The 9,772-nt window shown below is 45.2% G+C and overlaps 1 protein-coding gene across 4 annotated transcripts in view; it reads right to left on the reverse strand.

Annotated features, from left to right (window-relative positions):
- The window catches only part of Eps8 (EGFR pathway substrate 8, signaling adaptor), a 172,174-nt gene extending 166,798 nt beyond the window's left edge, over positions 1-5,376 (reverse strand). For 3 of the 4 annotated variants that reach the window (XM_063286162.1, XM_063286158.1, XM_063286160.1), the window contains exon 1: positions 4,226-5,048. The gene's annotated coding sequence lies outside the window, so the exon portion shown is untranslated. Of the gene's footprint in view, positions 1-4,225; positions 5,049-5,159 lie in introns of those variants that run through there. The other variant, XM_063286164.1, reaches the window with a different exon arrangement.
- Positions 5,377-9,772: the final 4,396 nt, after the last annotated feature.

The raw sequence follows: 9,772 nt of genomic DNA on the forward strand, positions 1-9,772 counted from the left end.
CACACAGAGAGATACCTAATTTAATTAATAAAGAATAATAGAGTTTAGAAATAAAAAGTAGGAAAAATGAGAACGATAGGTAAGATAGGAACCTTTAATATGTCAAAGTCATTCGATAGGATACTTTCAAAAAGACACGTCAGAGCCACAGAATTCATAAGATCAAGACTTAACCTTAATGTATTCATGAAAACAGCCTCTAAGGTCAAGGGATGCCAAGATGGAAAACGGACTATGACATAAGATGTAACTAGCAGTGTGCAACCAACTCATGAAAGTTGGCGGGCTAGCTGTGAAAACGGGTAGAGTCAGCTTGAAAGCAAAGGGCCTTGCGTGTAGACACTGGACTCCAGATGGCAGAGCGGTTGTTCATGCTACCGAGGCTTATCAATGCCAGTCCTACCAAACTTGTATTGGAGCCGGGTTTCTCTCCACTGCTACAGGAAGTTTCCAGAGGAAAGGGGGAGAAACCAGAACGATGTTCATCACTATCAGCATTGCACTGGCATGAGCCCACGTTTACTTTAGTGGAGATAACACGCGCACACAGACATTTATATACACGCACAGACTGTGTCTATCGAAATCCCTATGCGTAAATATACTTCCTTATTTTTCACAGGACAGCCTGGAATCAACGGCATTCCGTTAACAGGCACACGGAGTGCTCAGACCTTGCTTGCTTTCAAAGCATAACTCAAACCGACCTTGAATTCCCAGTTCTCTCACATCTGCCTCTAGAACGTTGTGATTCCGAGAATTTGCCATCACTCCTGGGCCAGACCTGGCTTCCCAACGAAAGTTCCAAACAATGGGAACCTAAGTCGTACACGAAATGGCTAATTCTAGACAGGAACTATACAAGAAAAGCCTAGAGCATCTTATAGAGACATGCTTTAAAATAAAAATTATCTACAGAAAAAACAAACACCAATTGACCGAAATTTATCAAAGGGGTTTAAGAATCAAGCTGCAAGGATTTGAGCTTCTGTGGGAGCTAGATTATAGCCCAAAGAGTACAGTAAAGTACGCAGGAGTTCAGATTTATACCCAAATGACCAAATAACTGAGTCCAATACCCCTGCTGAGGCTGTGTACTGAGGCCTGTGATGGCCAAAGTACTTTGTCTTGTCATCTTCCAATCCAAAGCCCACAATGGCTACATGCCTTTTTTTTTTTCGTGACCTGGTCTTTCCTGGCTAGTTTTCTATTCACACGATAAACAACACAGAGCTGTAGAGAGAGATATTACACCCTCAGGGGTAGGGAAGAGTCACAAGTCTCCACTCCTTAAACCCAGGCTGTGCTGGGAGACTGTTTCCCAAGAGGAGGGAATGAAAAAGAAAAGACCAGGAACTTAGGAGCAGAAAATGAACTGACAGCTGCTATCTCAGCCCGTGATCAAGATGAGGCTGATAACCCTGCTGATGGTGTGGATGGGACCTGGGATGGATAAGGCACTTTGCCCTGGTTGTCTTTCAACCCAAAACCCACAATGGCTGATTTTCCTTGTTTTGTGACAAGTTCCTTGTTTGTTATCTGTCCAGGCTAGTTTATATTCAACTTGACATAAGCTAAAACCATCAGAGAGGAGTGAGCCTCAATTGGAAAAAAAAAAAAAAAAAAAAAGGCCTCCATAAGAAAGGGATGTAGACAAGCCCGTGTGGCCTTTTCCTAACTAGTGATTGATCTGGGAGGTCTCATGTCATTCCATTGTGGGTGGGACCACCCTTAGGCTGATGGTTCTGGTTTCTTTCAGAAAGCAGGGCTGGGCAAGCCATGGAGAACAAGCCAGTACGCAGCAGTCCTCTGTGGCCTCTGCATCAGCTCCTGCCTCCAGGTTCCTGGTCTGTTTTAAGTTCCTGCCTTGACTTCCTTAAATGATGAACAGTGCTGCAGAAGCAAAAACTGAATAAATCCTTTCCTCCTCAGCTTATTTTTTGCTCATGGCGTTTTTTCACAGCAATAGAAACCCTGAGGAAGATAAAAAGCCTCGCTATGTGGCCAGGTTGGCCTCGAACATGCCATCCTTCTGGCCTGAGCTTTCCTAGTGCTGGGATCAAAGGCTTGATTAACTGCAGCCTAACTCTGGGAAAAACAAAAGATGAATTCAAAAGGGAAAAGCATGCTATAAACAATAGGACCAGGACTCCTTAAAATGGCCAAAGTTGTCAAAAGAAAAAAAAAAAAAAAGAAAGGAAAAAGAGAGAGAAAAGAAAGTCTGAGGAAGAAAAGACCAGAGCCAAATGGAGCTGAAGAAACTGCAACAGTTAAATGTAGCCAGTGTTCTGACTAATGGGTCCTGAGATAGAACACAGGCATGAGATTAAAATGAAGGGAGGCTAGGGTGTGGCTCAGTGGTAGAGCTCTGTGCTGAGACCTTGGGTTCAATCGCCAAAAAACAAAGGGAAAAAGACATGTATTCAAGTGTGAGCTCTAGCTAACAAGACTACACCAATAAGGACCCATGAACTGCAGTCAATAGTAACACTAGGTGTTAATAGTTGTTACAAAGTCCTCCAACCATTGCTGGACTTTTTTTTTCCAGCCATATAAATAGCTTATAGACGGCTTTCAGTATTCATTTAGTTGTGTGTGTGTGTGTGTGTGTGTGTGTGTGTGTGTGTGTGTGTGTGTGTGCATGCGTATATCTGACGGCCACTTGAGGTAGACTGGCTGGTTAGCAAGTCCCTAGTATTCACCCTCTGCACCCCAGCACTGGGGCTGCAGAAGCATGCCAGCCTTTTACGTGGGTACTCAGGTTCTGAACTGACTCTAGATGGGCAAGCACTTTATCCACCTAGCCTTCAGGTCTTTTTGAAAATCCCACTTAGGATGTGTCTCTGAGAAAGACTGCAGATACTACAGTGTGGACCTAAAGAACCAACCCCCAGGTTTGTATAAATACTCAGTTCACACAGGTTGCAAGGGCTCCACTACAATGTTTCTTAGGAAAAATACGTCCAGTCCCCCACAGCTGCAAACAATTTGGTGGGGCAATTCCCTCAAGGGATGTTACTGTATAGCACTTTGGCTAAAGTCCCATCCCTCCCTCTCTGATACCCCCGCAGATGTCTGAAAGTTTATAAACTATACCCTGGTTGTTTTGCACTGAGACAAAACGACCAAATCGGTCAAACACAACTCGGAAAAGCCAACTGAAAATTTATACAAAGTGCTAAAACTCATCCCGGTAAAACTTAAGGAACTAAGGAAGGAGATCTGAATCTGGGATTTACAGTTTCTCATTCAAACCTACCTCGAAGGAACTTATGTTTTAGGATAAAAACAGGTGGCCGAAGAGGAGAGTCAGAAGAAGAAAAAGGAGCAGATGAAACGATGTAAAAGCAGAGAGTGGAGCCTGTGTCACCAAGCTACACAGAAGCCAAGGTTGAAAGGGACCAGTGTAGACTGAATCCGGATATCACTAGATGTGCACACAAAATGAACTCTTTGCCTTACACCACAAATAAGCAAAGTGTTCAAAATGAAACACAGTTTCCTGTTAGGGAATTTTTTTTTTTTTAATCATCCTAACCAGGAGTTCACTGAAAGCATTTCCCACTGTTAATAAAGGGCTAACTTGCCAGTTATAATGGTACTCAATGACACTGGAAAGTGAAAGAACGCTACAACGCAGACACCCCAAATTCCGGGAGCAACACTTGGCTCAGAAGAGTAGGATTTAAAAGATACTTTCTTTCCGGCTATGAAGGAAGTGAGTTACTTGTGGAATTTTACAAAGTCTTAATCTACTAAGGTGCGAGAAGGCTTTCTACACACACAAGAAGGCTTTCTAGCTTGCGGTACACGCTACACAGTCCTCTCTGTGATGAGTCTGTAGATGAGTTTAACTTTCAGATGGAGAGAGCTCATGGGCCACAGACTAAGAGCTCCAACAGCATGCCCCAAACCTCCAATCCCCAAATGAAAAGAAGAAAAGAAAAGAAAAAAGTAAATCTTTCCTAGGTGAGGCGAGATGTCATTGACTTTAATTTCAATAGACTCACTGTCCCGAGATCTACAATTCTACACAATGAGCGCAGGCGTTCCAAAACCCAGGGAGCCTTAGAATGGCATCCTTTCAAGGGAGAGAAATTAGAAACAGCCCACAACACAGACACTTTGAGGATTTTTTTTTTTAACATAAAAAAGCCTTCCAGGAATCCTGATTCCACCTCCTCCCCAAAAGTGGCAAAACCAAATAAAACTTCAAAGTACTCACACGTGTCTGAACCAAGTTGTATCTGAACTAGCATTCGCTATTTTGTCTCTTTCTCTCACGGTCTGAGGCAAGAAGTGAAACCTTTAGAAGAGAAGCAGCCATGCATTCGCTGAAACATTGGCTCCGGGAAAACCTCCTCTTCTAATGCCTCGCCGCTCCAAATGTCTACGGATTTTAAGCCCAAACCCTAGGGCGTCCTGCCCCGGCGAGATGCCAGCAGCACTTGGGGGCTACAGGAGGAGGATTTGAACAGCATGGCTCAGAGAACCGTGCAAAGATTTTGCATGTGTATTGTAGTCATTGAAAGGAGGGAAGGGATGAGACCCGGGGCGCCTTCACTGTCTCTCGGTGGGTGTGGAACCCTCCAAAGCACAATTGACAGCCAGAGAGGCCATCTTTCCAAAAGTAAAATGGTGTTGGAAAGTGATCCAGAATTCACAACTATTCAAACACAGAGAGCTACCTCAACTGAAAGGTGTATACCAGGGCGGGTCCCCATCTCAAGCAGGTCTCCTCCCCCGGGGGTCCCCACTTGGGCTGGGGTAAGAAGCGCTCCGAAAGCCCCACATCCAAGACCTTAGGGCGGGGTGGGAGCCCAGGTGTGCTAAACTCAGGTATACCCGCGCAGCTCAGGGGAACGTGGGGTCTCGGGGTCTCTCGGCATCCACCCAGGCGGAGCAGGCCGCGGGGGGCTCGGGTCCCCTGGTTTCGGGGTGCGCGGAGCGAGCGGGCGCGGGGACGCGCTGGGGCGGCAGCGCCCGCGTACACCTGGCCGCCGACACCAGTTGCAAAGGGTCCAAGTGAACCGCAGCGGCCGCTGAGCCTGGCACCGCTCTGGTCCCGGCTCACAAAGACCCTTACGGGAAAGCGAGAGGGAGCCCACGCCGCGGGAATCCCACCGGGGGAGCCGCACCAATGTCCGAGGGGCTCTTACCTCGGATCCGCCCTCCGAGCCGCCGCGCTCCTCAGGGAGTGCCACGACCTCCCTAGACGCAAGAGGACCTGTGGCCGAGGCAGAAAGATCCCGGAGCTGGAGCGCCCGCCGCGCCCCGCTGCAGACACGCCGCAGGGGGACTGCCCCGCGCCCTGCACCCAGCGCCCCACGAACCCGCCTCGCCCGCCGCCCGGGCCGCGTGTGCGCGCCGCTCGCTCCCGGTCACAGCCAGCACGCGCCGCGCATGCCCAGCAGCGAGCCGGGAACGCGCGCTGCCCCGCGCGGCCGGGAGAGGGCTCCGTTTGCTAGGTCTTGAGGACAGTTGAATCTCTAGTGAATCTTAGGGCTCTGGACAGGGTGCAGATGACTTCACCTGGCAAGGCAAGCACCTCACCGTTCAGGGGAGACCCGGAATCCCAGCCTCAGCTGATGTCTACAGTTCCTCAAGTGAACCGACCTGGGTCTGCAGAGCCTGGGACAGGGGTGATACCCTAGGCGGAAAGAGCGCTCTTGTGACTGCAGCCAGGTCCTGCTGCACAACTGATGACCAGTATTAATCTAGGAGTTACAACCCTACCCAGCTACGAGCAGGAGGCATTCCCCAACCTCAGACCTGTGTCCCTTAGTCTGCTTCTTTACCAACTCCTCAACTCATGCATTGGGCAAATGGTACCCAAGGACTTCGCTGGTTTAGAGAGGCTATAAAACGCCAGCCCTGGATGTAGCCAGCATGCCCAGGCCTGTCTCACAAGGCGTCCTGGATCCCATTTTTCATTGGAGCTCCTGCCAAGAGCCTGGTGTAGTTTCGAGTATGGGAGACTCTTTAGTTCGGTAATAACTACTCACCACTGCTCAATGCTCCCTGGCTCGATCACTGGAGCCACAAAATAAGAATCTGCCAGTCTTCTCTCCTGACTCTGGCATTTTTCTTACCTTTTACAATACCTCCGTTGTCACAGCTACGCCCCCAGACACCCGGCCTTCTAACTTCCAAGGCAATTGACTTCCAGGTGCCAAGACAGACTATTAAACAAAACTTGGCTTAAATAGCTGGGCCTACCTGCTTTTCGAGGCAAACCAAAGGTCATTCAAGAGAATGTGAATTACCAGGCCAAGACGGAGAATAAAAGGGGGCAGTGATAGGTTTTATGGTGAAGTTTCATCTCCTGCCTCCAACCAGAATTTTCCATCCAACATTCCCAACAGACAGACATCCACTTGAGTATGTCCAGTATTGGAAATGGCTGGTTTTGATAGATCGTATAGGTAACTAGGATTGTTAATTGACAATGCAGGCCAGGAACTAAGAAATTTACTTCCATCTCTAACCCTTAAAACAAATCGTCACTTTAGAAAAGTGGGAAAGTGATATTCAGAGCTTTCTTTTTGCCAAAGCCAATAGTGACCTTAGGGTTAAGATCCAGGCCTGCCTACACCACAGTTTACATAAATAGATTTATATACTTAAATCAGCTCTCCTTAAACTCTAGACTGCTACAGATCTACCCTGAGGACTTACATGAAATCCGTCTTACTCCTTACAGATATGGTAAGCCTTGAAATAGTAGAAGCAGACTAATAAGTAACCAACAGGGCCTTCTGTTAGTTATTTTGAGGCTTGAACTCAAAATGTTTTTTCCTTTCACTTGGTCCTCAAATGGCAGAGAAATCTGTCAAAACCATTCTTTTCTGACTCAAATGAGCTTTAGGCTTTTTATTCTCTGAAATCGTGTGCACGAACACTTGTGTACGCACGCACAGACACACACACACACACACACACACACACACACACACACACACACAGAGAGAGAGAGAGAGAGAGAAGCTAAAGTGATCACTGAGTCCTTTGATCCAAGCAACCCTTCCAGCAATACATCTCAAACCTGTCTCTGGTTTTCTTTTGGCAAGCACACTGCCCGAAGTCAAACAGAAGAGGCCTATATTGAAAGAACTTCAACTGAACTCTATCTTCCACCTTAATACTCTCTGTAACTCTATATCGTTAAATCTTAGTTTTCCCTTTTAATTTTATCTTTGTAGCAGTACATACTTTCATAGAAATATTAGCTATCACCATAAGCTTAGAGTTTGATGTACATTTGTTTCATTTGAGTCATCTGGATTACAATTTGCTAAGATTCAATGTCAAATTTTCCTGTTTAAATGTTTTAGTGGATTTTTATTTCTTTAGTCTCTCTCTCTCTCTCTCTCTCTCTCTCTCTCTCCCCCTCCCTCCCTCCCTCTCCCTCTCTTGCTCTCTCTCCCTCCCCTTCCCCTCTTCCACCCTGCCCCCTCCCCCTCTCCCTCTCCCTCATGTGTGTGTGTGTGTGTGTGTGTGTGTGTGTTTAGATTTACCATGGCACACCTACAGAAATTAGAAGAAAACTTGCCAGACTCAGTCCTCAATTCTCAACTTCTACCTTGTGGATCCCAGGAACTAAACTCAGGATGTCAAGATTGGCTGTAAGTTCTGTCGCCCACTGTGCCATCATAACAGCTTGAGTTTAGCTGTTCATAGTGAAACCATATATGCTTTTACTGTTTGAAGACCTCACTTATTGTTAGGCCTGTTTGGCGCATGCCTACAATCATGGCACTTAGGAAACACAGCCAAGGAGAGCAGGAGCTCAAAGCTACCCTTCTTTAAGCAGTCATTTCAAGGTTAGCCTGAGCTACAATCAAAAGAAAAAAAACTCACTTGTTAATGTTGGCATATGGAATAAAAAATGATGTGGAGAAGAATAAACATAAATATATTGAGTAGATGAGCATCCCACATGTTGGTTGAGTGTACAGCTGGGTATAAAAGCTACATACTAAGAGTTTCATTTCAAATATATCAAACTAGGCAAAAGAGATGATTTTAATCAATCTCATCAACAAATACATGATACATATATGAGGTAATAGATGCCAAACACTAGATTCAGTTACCACGTTGAGATATGTATCTATCAAAATATACAAATGCTAAGAAGACATATTTTTTTTCAAGACACAAAGAGAAATGTCAGAAATTGGTTTTTGTTGTTGTTGTTGTTGTTGTTGTTGTTTTCTTAATGTGTAAACTTTTAATGGCAGAATTTAATCTGGGGAGTTTAGTCAGAAGTAGTCTTCAAAGTTCTTTAAACAAACTCCATAATTCCACCCTATAACCTGATACAGGAATGTCACTTAAGATCCACTGTGTTCTCCACCCTGTGTGCCCATATGTCTGTCTGTCTGTCTGTCTGTCTGTCTGTCTGTCTGTCTGTTTCTCTCTCTCTCTCCCTCCCTCTGTGTGTGTTTGCGGTATGATCGTTTTGAACTCAGGCCTGGAGCATGCTTGGCAAGTGTTTTAGTTGAGCTGTTCTGAGTTTCAAACAGGCATAATACAAGACATGTCTCTGGACAAATGTAGAAGAGAGGCACTATAATTTAGAACATGATTACTATATCTGATCTCAATCTCCTATGTATGATCTGGTAGCCAAGTGCCCTCCCTGTGGCCACCACTGCTGGTATGGTATCATTTGTCCCTTGAGAGAGTGTGCCAAATGCTTAAGTCATTTGACCTTTTCACACTTAGGGCTGCTTGGGCTTCTTGCCTCTTACTTTGTGACAGTTATGCATCTTGTTTATTATGGTTCTTCCTGTGCATTTGTGCGCTCAGACTCTCCACTGGTCAAAACTAAATACAGGCACATTCTTTCCACGTAGGTGAAATAGTTTATTTTTGGCTGTCTGATTTTTTTTTAATAGTCAGTAATTTGTTTGCCACACAGAGAATTTGTTTCAAATGCTACATGCAAATCATTTCTGGGGAGAACTTCACTTTATTATCTTCAAATTTCCCATAAATGAATGTCTGTTAAATGGAATTCATAGACAATGATCACAGGACATATAGGAAAAAGTAATCAAAATGACTGGCAGCAAAAATAGACAATGATTGGATTTAGGCTTCAGAAAAGCTAATTAACTATGATCTGTTAGGGGGGGGAACCAAAAGTCTGAGTAAAAGAGCAACTAAAACGGCTAAGGATGCATGAAATAGAAGCCTCCCCAACACTCGTAAAAGAAAATACACTTCGGAAGTTGGAAACGCCCTAAGAACATGTGAGGAAAATGTCCAATCAAAGCATGGGGCTGAGAAGAGATAGGAAAGCCAGGAAAGACGTGTGGATCATGTGCATGCAGCTACGGAGTCTCTGACAGACAGAGAAAAGAATGCAGGGGAAGCAGGAGGTGAGGAAAGAAGAGTAGACGACATTCTAAGATGGGTTAAGGCATACCTCAAGCACACACACACACACACACACACACACACACACACACACACACACGGAGGGAAAAAGATCAATCTTAAAAGCATCAAGAGAAGAAAGTATAAAGGAGAGACAAATAACTAAATAATTATGAACGGCAATAATGAGAGAAGACGGTGAAATATCTCCAGAGAGCTAGGTAAAAGTCACTGTCAGCCTAGAGTATAATGTCCAGAAAATTCTATTTTTCATAGCAAAGTTAAAACGAGACATTTTCGAATGAGCAAAAGGTACCTTTTGAAAAGCCCACATCAGAGGAAGAGGATGCTGGGAAAACAAGTGAGCGAATGAGTTAGGACTTGG

Source organism: Rattus norvegicus, chromosome 4 (assembly GCF_036323735.1).
Source record: "Rattus norvegicus strain BN/NHsdMcwi chromosome 4, GRCr8, whole genome shotgun sequence".
In the NCBI taxonomy this organism is placed as follows: Eukaryota; Metazoa; Chordata; class Mammalia; order Rodentia; family Muridae; genus Rattus; species Rattus norvegicus.